The following is a 19,775-nucleotide window of genomic DNA, read 5'->3' on the forward strand; positions in this document are numbered from 1 at the left end:
AATTATTTTGTTTAAAAAGTATTATGGGATTGTAGCTATATAACTTACAAATTACTTTCACTTAACAGTGCAATCCAAGCAACCTTTATATTTCCATTCAAGCCCCAATTTTTAATCTAGAGCAGAGGTTGCCAAACCTCTGTAAAGGGCCAGATTGTAAATATTTTAGGCTTTGTGGGTCATGTAGCCTCTGTCATACTACTCCACTCTGCACCTGTAATCTAAAGCAGTCAGAGACAATATGTAAACAATTGGCATGGCTATGTTCCAATAAAATTTTATTTATAGAAACAGGCAATGGGCCAGATTTCACCTACAGGCTAGAGTTTACTGAACCCTGCTCTAGAGTGCTGAATAGAAGAGGCTCAGGTCCCATGTGCCTTGAGAATTAATCTTATTTCCTCTGTTCTTCTGGGTCAATGCAGGTTATACTACTAGTTGCTGCTCTCCAAAGTTGAGGCCAAAGTGGCTTGGAGACATCACTGGAACTTACTATTTTTTGCTACTTAGTTTGAGAATTTTCCTACTCCGTACTTGGGACATGCTTTATATAGGGTCACCCTGCCCACCAAAGTGAACCTTAGATCTGCCACAGATAAAGCCATGGCTACAGAAGTCCTGTAAGTGACTCAAAGGGTTGAAGAATTCACAATAACCAAGTGAGTGACTTCAGCTAGAACTAGAAAGCCCAAAAGGATCAGTGCTTCCTATAGCTCACCAGTATTAACACACTCCATAAAGCAGTTTTCTGAGGAGATGGATTATTATAGTCTGTCACCAGGAGAGCTTTTAAGGAGTCTTAAAATGTTCAACAACACCCTAATTTAGGAGTTTAAAAGACTTATATAGCTGAAGCAAAATACGCATGGGGGAACAAAGGAAGTTTTAGCTGAAGAAGGGCAGCCACTCCTGGTCACAGACAGCACCCTGATTCCCAGAAGAGCAGTGGAACTAGGTTAACTGTGTGGATTTAGTTCACGTATTTGCCTTTGCCTTAAGTTACAATCAGTGCTGCGGATTCTTAAAGCAGTTTACTTGACATATCCAATCTGTAAAGAATATTTTTTATCTTTTCAAAGTAGAGGGATTAAATTATTGCACGCACACACACACACACACACACACACGAAACGCTTCCAAATTACACAGCTTTCAGATCACCCCAATCCTGTTATCTAAAGTATTATTCAATCACACTTAATGGTCTGGTCACTCAAAGGAAGTCGCCTAAGAATAGAATGTATTAGGTACAGGATCCAGGGAGCCAGAGCAAGATAATCAGGATTCAGGGTTACAGCAGAGCTAGATGTCCTGAATTCCTAATCTGGGAAAATCTGACATATAGCATCAAATAGTAATGATAGAATCTCAGGACATGTAGGTAGCCCAGGGCACTTGTGGAGCCCCATCACAACACTCAGAAGAGTGGCCAGTTGGCTAAGGTGGGTAAAGGGAAGGGGAAGCAGGAAAAGGTCTTCAAGAGAGCCAAGAGAATTTGATGGACAGTGTTTCGAAGGTTCAGAAGGAAGTGTGGGTTGGAGTCAAGGTGTTGGTTGAAGTGCGATCTAAGGGCAAAAGGGCAGACCAGAGAGGGAACACAGCCGTGCTGTTAGTACTGTGTTTTCCATTTGACAGAGGCAGGTTAGGTGACTTGTTCAAGGTCCCTGCCAATTATATTGAAATTAAATTCACTCTTTCGGTTTAATCTGATGTTCTATCCCACCATGCCACCCGGCTACTCATGAAGATGGTGCTTGTTCATTTTCCTTTAGATTTAAACAACTTAGAAATACTGTGTAGTATGTAGATGTGAAAGAGTTGCTTGACTCCTCTGTGGAGATGACAGAAAATTTAAGGTGTGGAAAATGATTTCCCTAAAAACAGTAAGTGCCTGATTCTAAATAAATGGGGATGGGACATTCCAGCTGTTCCTGGCTAGTAGACTACAGGCAGCTTTTCCAATTTAGAGAATGACACTAAAATTGCTACCACTTCTTAAAAAGTTGCTAAAGTCTAACTTAAATGAACAGATGTAGAGGAAAGTACGGTGAGCAAGAAGTATGAAGACTTGGGAGAAACTTGACTTCTAGTGTCAGCTCTGTCACTAAGTTTACTGTGTGATCTTGAATAAGTCACTTCCTTTTTCTAGATGTTAGTTTCCTCACCTGTGAGATGAGGCAGCTGGACTCCATAATCCCTAAAGGGTCTTTCACCTCTCACATTTTATGATCCTGTAATTCCTGGTGGGTTTTTTCTCCTGACATTTACTTGCAAGGGCCATTCTGCCATCCACACAATTTAAGTTTTCATTAAATCACAGATGGTCTTAAATAAAATCTCCCCCTTGAAGAGGGGAAAAGAACAGGATGTTTGTGCTGAAATGGCTCATGTCAGGTATGACCTTTTTAATTCAGAGCAGCTCTCTAGTGGTTCATTAACTCACCCCAAGGGCAGCACAGCAAGCAAGTACTATTACAAAAGGCCCCAACTGTGCAGCCAGAGAGAGCTGCCCTATTACCTAGTGAAAACAAAGTGGTTTCCTCTTTGTGCCCACAGTGGTCAATTTTTAGATCAGGAACATATGATTCTCTCACTGAAGGAATCCTGGCCAACTCACAGAAACCCTGTGCCAAGTCTGTTACTTGCTTTGAGGACTAAGCTAGAGTCCTTTCCACAGGAAGTAATGGAATTACTTCTAAATAATTGATAACTGTGGCTCTCTTTCCCAGATAATTAAAAATGCTTAGAAAACATAATATTCTAATAGCCCAGTTCTGCATAATGCTTTACGTTTTACAACACATGCCAATAAATTTATTTTCTCATTTACATTTTCTTAACAACCCACTAAGGTGGGGAAAATAGGTATTATTATCCCCATTTACTAGATAAGGAAACTAGGGCTCAGAGAAGTTAAGGACATGTCCCAGGTCTCATAATAAGTGTCAGAGATGACAGTAGAACCCACATCTTGACTGGTTCAGTTAATTCACCAGTACCCTTTTCAACTGTCCCGTTATATTAATTTAGGTGTTGTCAGGAGTGCAAGTTAAAGATAAGAGATTTTAGTACTGTGTCTAGATATTGCAAAGTATTTTTACACTCATTTGAAGACTTGTGGCGTAGGCTTAATTTCTCATAATGGGAAGAGTGGCTAGGAGAACTCTCTCAGAAAATATTCAATACCTATTACACAATGAATTCGATTGATTATTATATATCTACTAGAGTCAAAACAAATATTTATTGAACTATAAAACTGACCCTGCGCAAGGTGATATGGAGATACACAAAAATATAAAACATGATTTCTGACTTCAAAGAGAGTCATAAACACTAAATAGTGTATAATAAAGTGCTAAATGTTGGAGTTGCAACAAGTGTCACAGAGGCATGGGAGGGGAGAATTTGGTGAGGAAAGCCTTCTTGGAACAAATGGAATTTAAACAATGGGTACAATTTCATCGGCAGAGAGGAGGAAGAGGTTAAAGCGCCAAGTGAAAGGTGTGGGAAGGGAACAGCATGAGCTAAACCAAAGGGGCAGGCATACATGAGATTGGACATCTGTGAGAATACTGAATCTGAGTGGAGAGCAGTGGGGGAGTGTCTGGTAAAGCTACAGGTCATCCTAAGTGTTCAGCCAGAGGGTTGTCTGCCTTTCACAGCATTCTATCCACTCATGAATAAAATGGCATCAAAGGTAGACACAATGATGGTTAAGAGCTTTGGCTCTGGAGTCAGACAGACTTGGATCTGAGTCCCAGAATTACCACTTACTTGCTGTATTACCTTGGGTTAATTAATTAACCTCTTGGAGCTTAGTTTCCTTCTCTGTAAAATGGGGCTGCAATATGGATAAATTAAAAAGCGTTTTTGGTCCAAACACTTGTTTTAATTTTTTATTCAAATTTTGATTTAAAAACCATGATGACCATGGTAGTGGGGACAGAGTAGGAGATGGTACTGAACAGGAAAGTTAAGATCAGATCCTGCAGGAGCTTCATGGTTGGTTTGAGAAGATTGCCCTGAGAGGAATATATATGCCTTCTGACTAAGGAGAAGGAGCCAGAGGAATCAGTGCAAGGGCACTCAGCCAACTGCTGGCAGAAGTGTTCAAGCTTGCAAACTGCTCATCCTTACCTCCATTTACTCATCCATTTGACACTCTGGACTCTTCTCGTTTTTTCTAATGAGCATTTCTTAAAGGTATGGTATGCTGGGCACAGTTGCCATCCCTCATATACTTTCTGATAGATGGGAATTTTGGAACCTAATTTTGTCCTGGAGGCCCTGGGTTATAATTACTTTCTAATAAGGGGTCAGAGACATCTAAGCAAAGGGTCAGATTCACTGAGGAGTAGTCTGAGAAACTCTAGGGAAGTAAATTCCTGGCTTGAGTGAAGTAGGAGGAAATAACAGGTGCCAACAAAGATAAGCAATAGAACCCCAGAAAAGAGCAACTGTTACCTGAGCCTGGAAGGTCATGAATGTGAAGCACATTCGCAAAGTAGGAGCCCAGGGACATAGCTGTAATTACCAACCAATGAGCCTCCCCTTAGTACCAGGAAAACAGATGGATACGCTAATTAAAGGGGGATAGAGAAGGAGAGACAGAGAACAATGTAATATTTAAACATGAGGAACTCAAGAGAGTCAAACTAGCTTTGTTTCTGATAAAGAAAATTAGCCTCTTGATTCCAGATAGCTCTAACCACTGCCTCCTCCCCCCAGAAACCTATGCCAAGTTAAGTGTTTTCACATAATCATATATAATTTTCCTTGGTCCAGGGTGTACTGCAGTGTCGCCTTTGAAGTAAAAGAAAGCTTGAGAAGCTACCCTTACGACCACATGGACCATCTTTCTTACGCTTTTCTCCCCTTTCTTTCTCAAAGGGAGGGGAAACAAATTTTTTTAAATGACAGCTTGCTGAGCTTGTTGACTATCATTGTAAAAGAATGGTTTATTAAACAGATGATGTATAAGCACTTAAGAAAGTAAGTGGTGACCAGAGACTCCAGTATGAGAACGTCTGGTTAAGTAGATTTTATTTTTTCTTTGAAAAGGATACTAGAATGACAGCTTTACAGCAAATCCTTCAGAGTTACCTTATAAAAAAAGATGAATAAATATGGATCAGATGATAATTTAGTTATAGCTGTATTCCTAGCTGGTTGAAGAGTTGTACTCAAAGAGTAGTGATGAATGGATTGACAACAGTTTGGAAGGAGGCCTCTAATAGTTGATACAGGGCTCTCTACTTGCCCATGTCCTATTCAATATTTTAGTACATGATTTTTTGATGAAGTTATAACAGGCTTGCTTGTTACAATTGTAGATAAGATAAAGCTTGGGAGTAAACATACTTGATTATAGAACTGAGTTTCAAAAACAATTGTCACCACCATTTATTGAGTATCTTCTAGGCACTATTGTATAGAAGCTATCTTGTTAAAATCTTAAAGCCACATAAAACTAAGGCTTAGAGATGTTTTAAGTAGCTTGTCCAAAGCTACACAGCTAGTAAGTGGCATTGTTAGTATTTAAACCCGAATCTGTCTGCTATTAAAGCTCATGCTCTTTCTCATACACTATACTGCCAGCCACTACTCTATATTGTTTTGACAAGCTAGAGTAGAATGTGATTTCTCCTGAAGATAGGACAGAACTGAGCAGAAGATGAATGCTCTGGGAAACAAGAATCAGACCACGTGATTTACTATGGCTTTCATGAAGGATCAGAGTGGTGTTAAGGGTGATGGTGAAAACCAGCACCTGGACTGATAAATTGCTGAGAATATTCTGAGCGAGAAGACAGTGAATGTCACTATTTCCTGGCTTTGTTATTGTATCTATCTTTATTTATGTGAGGAAAAGTGGCTGGAATGACAAATCCAGAATTATAAAAGTGGAATGTAACATAGGAAAAAATGGAGGGTAGCCATAGAAGAACAGAATGGAGGAAATATGACTTCACTGTGACTCACATTACAAAGATCTAGGGGATTAGTTTCCAAATTGAATATGAGATAACAATATGAAGTAGCTTCCAGAAAAGCAGATGTAACTCAGGCTGTATTAATAGAAGCCTAATTAAGTGGACTCTAGAGGCTGAGAAATAACAGACACACTGTTTTCTGCTCTGGCCGCTGTGTTCTGCTGTGATGGGCAGGTAATAAGAGCAATACTGAAATATCACCAAAGGGAAGCGACTGGGGTGAAGTGTTTGGAAACCATCTCTTATGAGGTGCATTTTGAAGTAACTAGAATATTTAGCTTAGTGAGGAGAAAATTTGAGAGCATTGAGCTGTATTCAAATATTTAGAGGACCATAGCAGCTTAAGGTTCGATACAAGAACTACATTTGTAATAATTAGAGTGGTCCCACTACAAAGTGATAATAATAGTTAACCTTTAGGTACCCAGCACTATGGTCTACTGCTGACATGTCATCTCCTGGGATCCCCACAAGAACCCATGAGGTCCATGGAGAAGGGACTAGCTGCATTTTAAAAGCAGTGATCTTAATATCATTTGGAATATTTAAACACAAGCTAGATGAATGCCTGTCAGGAATGTGTCATATGTGATTCTGTATTGAGGTGGTAGGGTAGGGAATAGGAGTTGAATTAGATGACTGTGTGAGGCTTTGTCTAATCTAAGACTCAGTAAAATTTCTACTTTACCTGTTTTCAACTTTATAACATTAAACATTATAATCTGGCGGTCCAAATATAGCATTTTGAATTCTTCATAAGATTGTTGCTATGTGTCTGTGTGTATATGAACACACACATATACACTCATATACATTAAAAAAAATCATAATACACACACCAGGGTTTAAGGAGAAAGATAGGGATACCAGCTGGATATGTGGAGGCTTCAAATAATTTGGAATCCTAACAATAGTCAATCTATTAATTAAGCCCATGCAATAAAGTGAGAAAATATGATGTGCTGCATTTATGATGGGCAGGAATTGAAATATACATCACGCTTTCAAAAACAGACACTGAGAAAAATTTAGAAAACATAAATTTCAAAAGGATTTCCTCTCAATTACTGCATCACAGGATGATTCTCTTGCTCTGTCTTTGTGGAGCACAGACATAATAATAATTTACAGACCACTAACTTCGACTTTGTGCCCATCACTGTGCTAGAGGATTCCAGTGTATTACCTTATTTAATCTTTGCAACAATCTGACAAGGTTGGAACGGAGATATTACTTCTGTTTTAAAGCTGAGGAAACAGAGTCTCAAAGAGAAGCAAATAATCCAAGATCACATGGTTAGGATATGGCAGTGCCAGGATTTGAACCCAAGTATTTCTGACTTCATATTGTCTACTATGCTAAATCAGTATCTTCCTTCCCTTTTCTTTCCTCTGTTAATTCAGAGCTCTTAAAAAATGTAAAGTATAGCACAAATAGTAATGGCTATCATTGATAAACGACTATAACATCCAACATCTAGATTCACATGATCCCTGCCTTGAAAAAAATTTACATGAAAACAGAAAACTTGGGGACTTCCCTGGTGGCACAGTGGTTAAGAATCCGCCTGCCAATGCAGGGGACATGGGTTCGAGCCCTGGTCCAGGAAGATCCCACATGCCACGGAGCAACTAAGCCCGTGCACCACAACTACTGGGCCTGCGCTCTAGAGCCCACGAGCCACAACTACTGAAGCCCGCAAGCCTAGAGCCCAGTGCTCTGCAGTGGGAGAGGCCACCACAATGAGAAGCCAGAGCACCGCAAGGAAGAGTAGCCTCCGCTCACCGCAACTAGAGAAAAGCCTGTGCGCAGCAATGAAGACCCAATGCAGCCAAAAATAAATAAATAAATACACAAACAAACAAATAAATAAAACAAAACAGAAAGCTTAGTACTTTAGCACAGATGGGGAGAAATTTGGGGACTCCTGGCCTGTTCTATAGGCTTGATTTAAAGATAAGAAGAATGCACCTGAACTATTGGAGGAAGAAGTCATAGTAAAATGTGGTCCTCTGTTTTCTGCAATCTAGATTCTAAATTGCTGAGAGATGAGAAACATGAAAGACCAAACAGTCCATGTGATATCACTTATTGCTTATCCACTGTATGCAGAACGCTGCAGTGGCTACTGTATGAAGATCCAAAGGAAGAAGAAGGACCGAGTTCCTTCCACGGGTGAGCTCCCAGTTGAAAGGTGCCATTAATGAAGGTTCTAAAGCAATGCAGTGAATTTCCTGATCAGTCTAAGATCTACTGTTGCAAAGGTAGTCATCTATTTGATGGAGCTTAATGCTCATCCTCCCTCCTGCATTATTATAAATGAATTAAGTTTAGAGAAAGTCCTGAGTTCAACTGGTTCTTAAGTAAGGATTTAAAGAGTAGAGACAAAAGATGGCAATGAAGACTAAAGACTGCCAGGAAAGAAAATTCGGTTGGTCAGCTCCAACTTTAAGCCCCTTTTCAGAACCTGTCATTTGTTCTCCACAGCCTATGATGAATTATAACCCCTGAATCAAACAGACCACAAGTTCTCACTTCCGAGAAGGCATCAGTGGTGTGAAGAGAAATTGGTACTGTGACAATTCAAGCAGTTGGTGAAAGGCCAGTGCATTTCCCAGCTTACACATTCCTCTTAAGCTTCCCATTAATGAGAGTCAATGGGCTTGCCAGCAGACACTGTTTGTACTCACCATTTTTCCCATCCAGACAGGACACTCCAGGAACAATTACAAAATCATGAATTTGAGCCACATCCGTAGTCTGACATGGCTTTATTTCCCTAGTGGACTAAAGTGTAACTGCTTCACTGCCAGTACAAGAGTTCTCATAAACTCAGAGCCTCATCTTACTCTATATTGGGACCTTGCTTTTTGTCTTCTCTTATGTTTTAGTTAAGATGTCCTCCTTGTTTTAGGTGCTGAGGATAGTAATATAACAGCTGCAAACCAGTGCTTGGTGTCTACCAGAGGCCAGATTTACTCCTGCCTTAATTAGCAGTGCTTTTAAACATCCCCGCCATCATCTCCAACTTGATATGGATCTGAGATCCCCATTTCCCTCCAAGAAGGATTTCCCATCGCCAGAACTGCCTCCCACAAGGGAAAGAACAATTACGCTGGTCTCCCAGCACGAAGAAATTCAACTAGCTGATGAGGAATTTAAAATTGAGACTAGGGTCTATTCAAGGAAGCATGGGGAAGATGATTACATTCTGCCCCTTATCCCCAGTCCCAAACCAAGCTGGATGGTTGTGTCCATGAGGGGCAGGCACTGGCACAGCCAGAACGAGGGCTCCTATGAGGGTCTTCTCTCTTCATCACAGTGGGACAGCTGTGTGCAAGCCAGAGATGGGTAAACATCTGGAGGCTAGGAGGCCAGCTAAAAGGCTATTCAAGTGTGACATAGGCTGGTGACAATGAAAATATAACAAGAGTGCTATATGTGCTTATCTCCCACTCATATATTAACAGGAATATGAAGGAGACTGGTGCCATGGGGTTGATCAAAGTTGTTTGATGATGGCAGCTAGTACCATCAAACTCAAGCTTTTAAGTTTGGGTGGAAGGGTGATTTGAGGCATTTTCCTTGGCCAGGGAGGCAGGGAAGTCAAGTTATGAAAAATATCTGTGAATCACAACTTAAACAATTATTCTAAATGAAGCCCTTGTAAGTTACATGTGGTCTTAGATTGTACTCTCCTAGTAGACAGGAGACAGGTCTACCAAGTTTCTATTTTTTTTCCAATACACCTAAGACAGCAATTAGCACTTAGCAGAAAGTCTGAATTCCCCTAAACCTATTTATATAGGCAATGGCCTTTCAAATGAAAAAGGCTGAAACATAAAGGAAATTGGAATCAATTCCTGGCTTAATACCAAGAGCTTCAACTTATTTTCAGAATTTAATTCCTGTGTTCAATTTTGTAATAGTCCATGCAGATAAAAGGAGCCCAAGTGCCCCCTGATTTCAGCAGAATATCGATCACTATCTCCATGAATTTACTTTGGAGTTTCATCCCTCCGGTGACTCCAGATACTATATAGAGATGACCTGTTTTAAGACACAAAGCAGCTCTGAGCTGTGGGCCTGGTGCCCCTGAAGCAGGGCTTTTCAAAGAGCTTCTCTGCTGATCAAGCTCTTTGCACACTGCAATTAGGCTCAACAAGCAGACGAATGGTTCCCCATCCTACGTGTCTTCCAATAATAGAGATTTGCAGCAATGTGTACCAGGCTTGGAGTATTACTCAGATCTACCAAGTCCCCAGTTTGGGGAAGTGGCTCTGATTGAGTTTGGAATCTTCATTGTCTTTGGACAGATGTATTTATTCAACATGTGGAGGCCTGTGGACAATTCAGATTCTAACTCAGGCTGTAGCCTCTATTTAAGAAGGCCTGCACACAATGACCAAAGATTAGAAGCAAATGTGAAGTGATGTAGTTAGAAGAAAATGCTCATTAGGCTCTTGTTTCTCCCAAAGTTGTGAAAATTCAGAATAACAACAACAAAGGGTACTGCTGGTGCTGTAAAGGCAGAGTCCATATTAAGTACATCACTATACTCTGGTGGGTACTCCATACATCCCAGTTTTCAAAGGAAACTGGACCGGGAATCAAGAGGCCATAATTCTATTGAGCCACTTCTTTCTGAGCTAATAATAAGAATTAACATATTAAGCATCTATTATGTGCCAGATACTGTGGGAAGCATATTACTCCTTACTTACATTATCTCATTTATTTCTTCACAACCACCCTATAAGTCTATCGTCTCCCCCATTTTTCATGAAGCACAGAGAGGTCAAACATTTGCTGAATGTAACACAGGATACACAGAGCCCAGGTGAGCCTGAGGCCTAACCTCTTTGTCTCACTGCCTGTCTTTGACCCTAAACTCCCTACTTACTAGGCTACAGTATTTACTATACTATATGACCACTCTTCCTTCATTTCCTTGATTATAAGTGGGACTTAAGGACTGCATGATCTTACAGCCTGCCTAATTCTAAAAATCCAGTAATTACATAAAGAGTGAGAAGAAAAAAGATATCTTTTTTTTCCAGGTAAGTGTGGATACAGTTCCAGTAGACAGCATTCCAACTTAGATCTTAAATCACATGTTGTGTGATTTTTCTCCTGCAAACGTTAGGTGCCTGATGCTCTGGAGAACTGACTTTCCTGTTCATCTCTCTATAGTGTGAGTGGCCTCCACAAAGCAGGCTGGGGAACTTTCCAGGAGACCAGACCACTTCTGTCCCCTGTACTCCATCTTAGCAAAGCACAAACCAAGCAGACACCCTCTCACTCTCTAGTTCCCTCAGGTCAAATGACAAATGTCCAGTGGTTCTAGGAGGAAGGCTAAGCTGGTTCTTAGCACCTAGCTCATAACTTTCTCCTTCTGGGCAGGAACTGGGCTGACTAAAATCACCTGAGATTTGGTAGCAACAAAAAGGCCACCTACGGAGCCCATCTTATTTATCTGCACATTGTTTATACAGTTGGGGGCAGCAAATATCAGATGCCAGTCATAATGAAGAAAAAGCCAGAAGTCCCTTGAAGACACTTAAGGTGAAATGCTTATAGGAAGAAGAGAAGTTTCCCCTAGATTTTTCATTTAAAAAAACGAAAAGAATGTTAAACTCTTTGGAGCTGCAGCTGAATATTAAATAGAAACATCTTAGAGAAACTTGCCTGAGAGCTATATGAATTCTAAACTGTGAAAACAAGACACTCAATAGAAAACTGTAATAGAGAAAAGTGATAAGTTTGCTTTATCAAAGAAACAAAACATTTTCCTCCAGGGAGGAAGGAAGCATGATGGGAAATCTGCAAACAATGGACTTCTGAAAGATTTTATGTGTTTGCTTAAAAAAAAGTTAACAACAACCCAAACCCTACAGTATTGACAAAGAACAAATGCTCACAGTATTGACATAGGACAAGTATTCTCCTACCTAATAGCACATGGGCCCTGGGATATTTCCAAAAGGCAAAGAAGTTCAGACTCCATCTCCTTCCCAGCATGATTTGAACCTTCCCACAAATCTCTATCATGTTGCAGGCACCTTGTGAAAATTCCTCCCTGTTGTCCTCTATGTAAGGCTAAACAATGAAGGGCATATATGGTGGTGATGGTGGGGAGAGTTGGGGTGAGGCATGAAAGGGTGCCTCTGTGTATTCTGCAATTTGCTTTTCTGCCCATATTTTTGTCTGTCTGTCTCTATGTCAGATGTCTGTTTTTCTGTTTTTTGGTTCTGTCTCTGTCTCCCTGTTTCTCTGTTAGTCTCCCAGTCTGTCCATGTCTCTTTCTCTCCTCCTGTCTATCCTTGTCTGTGTTGATGCACTGTCTGTCTACTTTCTTGCTTCCTGTCTCTGTATCTCTCTCTCTCTCTCTCAGGTTCTGTCTGTTGATATGTCTTTGTTGGCCTGCAGCTCTGACTGTTGGTCTCCATCCTGCATTCTTTCTCAACCTCTCTCTCTTCTCTCGCTCTCTCATCCCTCCCTCCCTGTGTCTGTCTGCATCTCATTTTGACTCTTGATTGGTCTATTTCTGGTTTTGCCTGCCTGCCTTCTATTCTGTCTCAGTCTGTCTCTTACCAATGACCCCTGACCATCTCTTTCTATTCTTTTTCTCTCTTTGTTTGAATATGTCTCTGTTTCATCATTCATGTCTGGTTCTGTCTGTCTGTCTGTCTTTTGGTGTGACTGTGGTGCTGTATGGCTGCCTTCCTGTCCCTTTGTCAGTCTCTCTGACACTCTGTGCCTCTTTCTTTCTGTTCATTTGCTTCTTTGTCTCTGTTTCTCTGTCTCTGTCAATACTTTGCCATTCTATCTCTGTATATGTCTCTTTTCGCTTCTCTCTTTGTCAGTTTCTATCTATACCTGTCTGTCTGTCTGTGCTCTGGCTATCTACGCAATCTGTCAGCCTGTCTCTCCATTAGTCTGCTTCTGTTGTTTCTTTGATCGTTTGCATGTATTTATATGAGTTTGAACTTCTGTCTGTGTCTTTGTCAAGCTGACTGTTTTTCTCACTTTTTCTTTTCTCTCTTCCTCCCTCCGTATCTGACTCTCTGCCTCTTTTTGCTGCTGTTTCTCTCTCCATAGGTCTCTCTGTCTTGCTGTTTCTCTCTCAGCTTCTGTATTTCTTGTCTTTTGGTCTATCACAAACTGTCTCTGTCAGTCTCCCTGTCTGTCTCTCTGCCTGTCTGCCTCTGTCAGTCTTTTCTCTACCTCTGCTTTTCTGTTACTCTCTCTCCCTTCCCAATAGTCTGTCTTTCTGTCTTATGGTCTGTCTCTTGGTCTATTCTTTCTCTCTGTCTCTATTAGTTTTCTTTTATCTCTCTCCTTCTCTCTGTGTCTGTTTCCCTCTTCCTGTGTCCTATGTTGTGTATCTCCCCACATTAATCCTCTGTCTGCATTCTCCTCTCCTGTGTCTACCTGTACTCTTTATCTCCCTGTCTTTAGACTCTATTTGTGCTCCTCTGTTTCTGTCATTATCTCATTCCATCTGTCCATCTCCCTCTCTCTGCCTGCCTTCCTGTCTTTGTATCTATCTGTTATCTGACTGTCTGTCTGTGTTTACCTTTCCCTCTAGCAGTCTGTCTGTCTGCCTGATTCTCTCTCAGGCTATCTTCCATCTCTCTTTCTGTCACCTTGTCTATCATTGTCTGTGTCTGTCTTTCTCCTTGTCTACTTCTCTCTTTCGTTTTTTTTTTTTTTTTTTTTTTTGCGGTTTGCGGGCCTCTCACTGTCGTGGCCTCTCTCATTGCGGAGCACAGGCTCTGGACACGCAGGCTCAGAGGCCATAGTTCACGGGCCCAGCCGCTCCGCAGCACATGGGATCTTCCCGGACCGGGGCACAAACCTGTGTCCCCTGCATCAGCAGGCGGACTCTCAACCACTGTGCCACCAGGGAAGCCCCTACTTCTCTCTTTCTTAGTCTCATTTTTTTCTTCTCTCTCTGTCTCTTTCTCTCCCTCTTTTTATTGAGGTGAGATTCACATAACATAAAAATTAACCATTTTAAAGTAAACAGTTCAGTAGCATTTAACACATTCATAATGCTGTACAACCACCACATCTATCTAGTCCCCAAATATCTGCATCACCCCAAAAGGAGAGCCAGTACTCATTAAGCAATCACTCCCCATTTCCCCCTCCCTAGCCTCTGACAACCACCAATCTGCTTTCTGTCTCTATAGATTTCTTATTCTGGATATTACATGTAAATGGAATCATATAATCTGTGAAACTGTGAGTCTGGCTTTTTACATTTAGCATAATGTTTTCGAGGTTCATCCACATTGTAGAATGTATCAGTATTTCATTTCTTTTTTCCCCTTCTTTTTTCCCTTTTCTTTTATTGAAACTTAAATTTTTTAGAGAAGTTTAAGGTTCACAGCAAAAATGATAGGAAGATACAGAGACTTCCCATATAGTCCCTGCCCTCATACACATATAGCCTCCCCCATTATCAACATTCCCCATCAGAATTGTACAACCAGAGTGGTAAAATTTGATACAATTGATGACCCTACATTGACACATCATAATCATCCAAAGTCCACAGTCTACATTAGGGTTCACTCTTGGTGTTGTACATTCTATAGGTTTGGACAAATGTAGAATGACATGTTTCCAACATTATGGTATCATACAGAGTATTTTCACTGCCCTAAAAATCTCTGTGCTCTGCCTATTCATCTCTCCCTCCCAGCCCCTGGCAATCACTGATCTTTTTTTACTATCCCCATAGTATTGCCTTTTCCAGAATGTCATACAGTTGGCATCATTCAGTATGTAGCCTTTTCTGATTTGCTTCTTTCACTTAGTAATATGCATGTAAGATTCCTCCATGTCTTTTCATGGCTTGATAGCTCATTTCTTTTTGGTGCTGAATAATATTCCACTGTATGGATGTACCACAGTTTATTTATCCATTCACCTAATGCAGGACATTGTGGTTGCTTCCCACTTATGGCAACTATGAATAAAACTGCTATAAACATCTAATTTGTTGTTAGGACTGAGTGTCGAATTCCAAGCTCCTTAGATGCAGAACTGGACACTGGAAGTCCTATTTTATTTCTTTTTTATGGCTGAATAATATTCCATTGTAGCGATATATCACAATTTGTTTATCCATTCATGTACTGATGGACATTTGGGCTGTTTCTACCAGTTGATTATTGTGAATATTGCTGTTATGAACATGCATGCACATATATTTATTTGAGTACCTATTTTCAATTCTCTTGGATATATATACTAGGAGTATATACTTAGGATATATACTTGGGTATGTACTTAAGAGTAAAATTATAATATTAGATCAATGGTAATTCTATGTTTAGATTTTTGAGGAACTGCCAAACTTCCACAGCAGCAGAACCATTTTACATCCTTATCAGCAATTGGGACTAGGAGGGTCCCAATTTCCCATATCTTCAAAAACAGTTGATATTTTCTGTTTTTTAGATTCTAGCCACCCTAGTGGATGAGAAGTGGTGTCTTGTAGTTTGGATTTGCATTTCCCTAATGACTAATGATGTTGAGTTTCCTTTCACATGCTTAGTGGCCATTTGTATATCTTCTTTGGAGAAATGCCTGTTCAAGTACTTAACCCATTTTTCGATTGAGTTGTCTTTTTGTTGTTGAGTTGTAAGAATTCTTTATATGTTTTGCATGCTACACCCTTACCAGATATCTGGTTTGCAAATTTTGCAAATCTTTCCTCCCAGTCTGTTTTTCTGTTTCTTTCTCTCTCTCTCTTTTGATTTTCATACTTTTACAATTGAGAAATAATTGACATATAACATTAAATTTGTTTCAGGCATACGACATAATGATTCGATATTTGTATATATTGTGAAACGATCACTGCAATAAGTCTAGTTAACATCCATCTTTTTCTCTCTTTTTATTTCCCTCTGTTTCCTTCTGACAGATTGAGTCTTTCTGTCCAATTGCTCGTTTCTGACTACTTTTCTATTGGTCTTTTCGTATCAGTGTGTCTCTGTCATGTCTCTATTTGTTTGTTCTTCCTCCCCCTCCCTCCCCCTCCCTCTCTGTTTCCTCTCCCTTTCTCCTTCTCTCTCTTTTTCAGTTCCTCTCTGGAGCTCTGTCTTAGCTGTCAGTCCCCATATCTGTCACTGACTCCTTTCTCACTATTTTTCTCTCCCCCCAGCCATCTCTCAGTCTGTCTAACTGTCTCTCTGTCTGTGCATTTAGTTGGCTCACTTTCTCTCTCTCTCTCCACTTTTCATCTGGCTCCGTGTCTTTCTGATCTCTGTCAGTTTGTCTCTCTGTCAGTTGGTTGATCACTCTCTCTTTCCTTGTCTCTTCTGGTATGTCTCTGTCCCTCTGTATCTCTCTCTCTGTGTTGGCCTTTACCTCTGTCTCTGTCTTCCTGAGTGTGTGTGTGTCCCAGTATGTCTCTCAATCAGTCTCTCTGTATCTCTGTCTCTGGCATGTTCTTTCCAGCTCTCCTAACTGTTTTTCTCTTTCTGGATCTGCCTCTCCATCTCTCTGCACCAGTTTCTTTTGGTCTCTTTCTGTTTCTCTCTCCTTGCTTGTTCCTCTCCATCTTTCTATCTTGCTGCCTGTCAGCCTCTGAGTCTGTCTCTCATTCCGTCTCTCCATTTAACTCCCCATCTCTTTTTTTTTTTTTTGAGTTACGCAGGCCTCTCACTGTTGTGGCCTCTCCCGTTGCGGAGCACAGGCTCTGGATGCACAGGATCAGCGGCCACGGCTCACGGGCCCAGCCGCTCCGCGGCATGTGGGATCCTCCCGGACTGGGGCACGAACCGGTGTCCCCTGCATCGGAAGGCGGGCCCTCAACCACTGCGCCACCAGGGAAGCCCTAACTCCCCATCTCTTGCTCACTATCTCTCTCCCCTGCTTCTCCAACATAACTCTGTCTGACCAACTGTTTCTCTGTCTCTCTATTTGTTTCTCTCTCTCACTACCTTTCTGTCTGCTTTTTTGTTTTTCTGTCTCTTGTAGTGTCTTTTACTCTCTATGTTGGTCTGACTCTGGCTCTGTGTGCACCTCCCTCTTTTCTCTCTCTGCCCATTGCTCCTTCTCCTTCACTCACTCTGTATGTTCTCTCTGCTTCTGTCTTCCTGTCTCTAGCTCTACTTCCCCTTCTCTCTACAACTCATCTGCCTCAGTATTGTGTCAGAATCTTAGGCTCTCTCTTTCTTCAATGAGAGTGACTCTCTTCCTTTCTCTCTCTGTGTCCATTTCATTCTCTCTTTTTTCTTTGTGACTCTCTTCCTCCCTCAGTTTTGGTCTCACTTTCTGGCTTCCTCTAGTTCTTTATCTCTCTCTGTTTCTGAGTCTCTCTTTTTCTCTGTACCCCTTTCTCTCTCTCTCTTTCTTTTAGACTCTCTCCCTTATTCTGTCTTTTCCATTTGCTTCAGTCTGTCTCCATCTCTCTCTCCCTGTTCCTCACTGCTATCTTTGGTCTTCTTTCTTTTTCTGGCTCCCTATCTTGTCTTCCAGTTTGTCTGCCTCTCCTCCTGTCTGCCTCTCTGTGTCTATCTGTCCATCTCTCTTGATATGCTTCCATTGTTCTATATTTGTCTGTTGATCTCTATCCCTTTATCTATCTGTGTTTCCCTCTGTCTCTCTTTTTTTCCATCTGCCTGTCTCTGTCTCTTTTTCTTGGTCTGCCCTTCCTTATCTGCCCATCCTGCCTCTGTCCAATTATCTGTCTATCTTTCCCTGGCCATCTGTTCTTCTACCTGTTCTTCTCTGCCTCTCCTTTGAAACTGCTATGGAGATTGATGTTAATAGCACTAGTCTTTTATAAAAGCTGAACTGTAAATCTCTTCCCAACCTCTACCAGTTGAACACATGTATCTCAGAGAAAAGACTTTCAGTCTCTGGCTTGACAAAAATGCATGGATTATACTGACTTTCTGAAATATAAGTCTAATATGTCAACTGGGTACCTTTAAAACACAAGTATACACTAACTGTGATGGCTTTCAGCATTGTTACTTATTTGTTCATTATTGAAAACTACAACAAAATCTATGTACTCAAAGCACGTCTTGTCAACCCTTCACTGGTCTTATATCTTAAGTAAGCTTCCAGAAGTCAAGGAAGTTAAGAAACTCTATTATAATTGGAATAGGAGTTAAGGAACAGACCACATAAAATATAGACCGGAACAGATTTTCCTTGAAAATTATATTTTCACTGAAACATAGGGCAATCCAGAATTCAGCAGAATGTATTACATCAGAACAACCACTTGATTTTTGCCTGACAATCTAGTTTGGTAATCTTATCATCCAAGCCCCTATAATAAGGAAATCTTTAGAGGCATTAGAAGAACAATGTCATTAAACCTCTCTGTGTCTCACTTTCTTTGTCTATAAAATGGAGCTTATGATAATAAATGATGTCAGAGGGTTCTTATGAGGAATAAATTAGTAATCCATGTAAAGGTCTTAGAATAGTACCTGGCATAGTAGGAACTCAAAAAATATTAGCTATTATTACTTCTACTGTTGTTATTATTGCGATTGTTGTCACTGAAATTGTTATAAAAACATCTAAACAGCAGGTCTACTCTTTAGGCAGTTTCCTTATCTAAAAAATGAAGCTAGGGCTTCCCTGGTGGCGCAGTGGTTAAGAGTCCACCTGCTGATGCAGGGGACACGGGTTCGTGCCCCGGTCTGGGAGGATCCCACATGCTGCGGAGCGGCTGGGCCTGTGAGCCATGGCCACTGGGCCTGCGCGTACGGAGCCTGTGCTCCGCAACGGGAGAGGCCGCAACAATAAGAGGCCCGCATACTGCAAAAAAATAAAAAAATGAAGCTATACCTCTAAGATCATTTATGGTTCTACGGTTCTAGAATTCCATGTGTCTCTGAGTGCAAAGCACATGGGGTCATGTTTGTATCAGGCTCCATGATACAATTTTCATTCTCAAAAGTTTGTCACATCTGTAAGTTACCAAGGAAATAAAAAAATCCATGAGGATAAACTGTTGATTTTCAAACATTTCTAAATCCAATCTGATAGCTTCAAACCTCTGCTTTCTCATTGACTTATTTACCTCTCACAGGATCACAACAGAAAACATAAATTCAGGAACAACTTTCATTCTCATTCTTTCTCCAATGCTGCCCATATCAGACAGTTGGGGTAGTTGACATTTCTACAAAGAGATGAGGACTTGGATCCCTTATTAGCTAGAGTGCCACACTTTTCAATAGGGATGTGCACTTTGCTTCAAATTACTATCTGAGGATGCTGTACTTTTCCTGGGAATGGTGTTCATGGATATGGTATCTTTCTTGGGAATGCTGTCTATGCATGTTCTACCTTCCCTAGGAATGCTGTCCATGGATGTTGTACTTTGCCTCAGAATACTGTCCGTGGATAGTGTACTTTCTTTGGATGCAATTTGTGGCAAAGTCATCTCCCACACTGAGGGACTCTCAAACACTGTTCAACCTTGATTTCCTCTTTGAAGCTCCTTGTCCTGTGTAGCTTCTGAAGGAGAACTGTATTAGTGTATACTTGTGTTTTACATTTCTGGAATTTTGGGTTTGTAACTTGACTATTGTCAAGCTCATTAATACTTTCACCAGACTGAGTGGATCTCATGCTTAAAACTGTGTTCAATGAATATAATTTGGCCTATTGTTCCCATTTTCTGGATGGGGAGCTGAGGGTGGGGGCCTATGGGGGAAAACCAAGAACATCAATCAGCAAATTGACTTCAGACCTGAGAAAACAGCCCGTAGCATAAAATTTCTAAC

At 40.8% G+C, this 19,775-nt stretch overlaps 1 protein-coding gene across 19 annotated transcripts in view; it reads right to left on the reverse strand.

Annotated features, from left to right (window-relative positions):
- ENOX2 (ecto-NOX disulfide-thiol exchanger 2) overlaps window positions 1–19,775 on the reverse strand; it is a 281,454-nt gene that overhangs the window by 108,798 nt on the left and 152,881 nt on the right. The gene's annotated exons all lie outside the window — the stretch shown is intronic.

The sequence above is a fragment of the Mesoplodon mirus genome (assembly GCF_964341445.2).
Source record: "Mesoplodon mirus genome assembly, chromosome: X".
Classification (NCBI taxonomy): Eukaryota; Metazoa; Chordata; class Mammalia; order Artiodactyla; family Ziphiidae; genus Mesoplodon; species Mesoplodon mirus.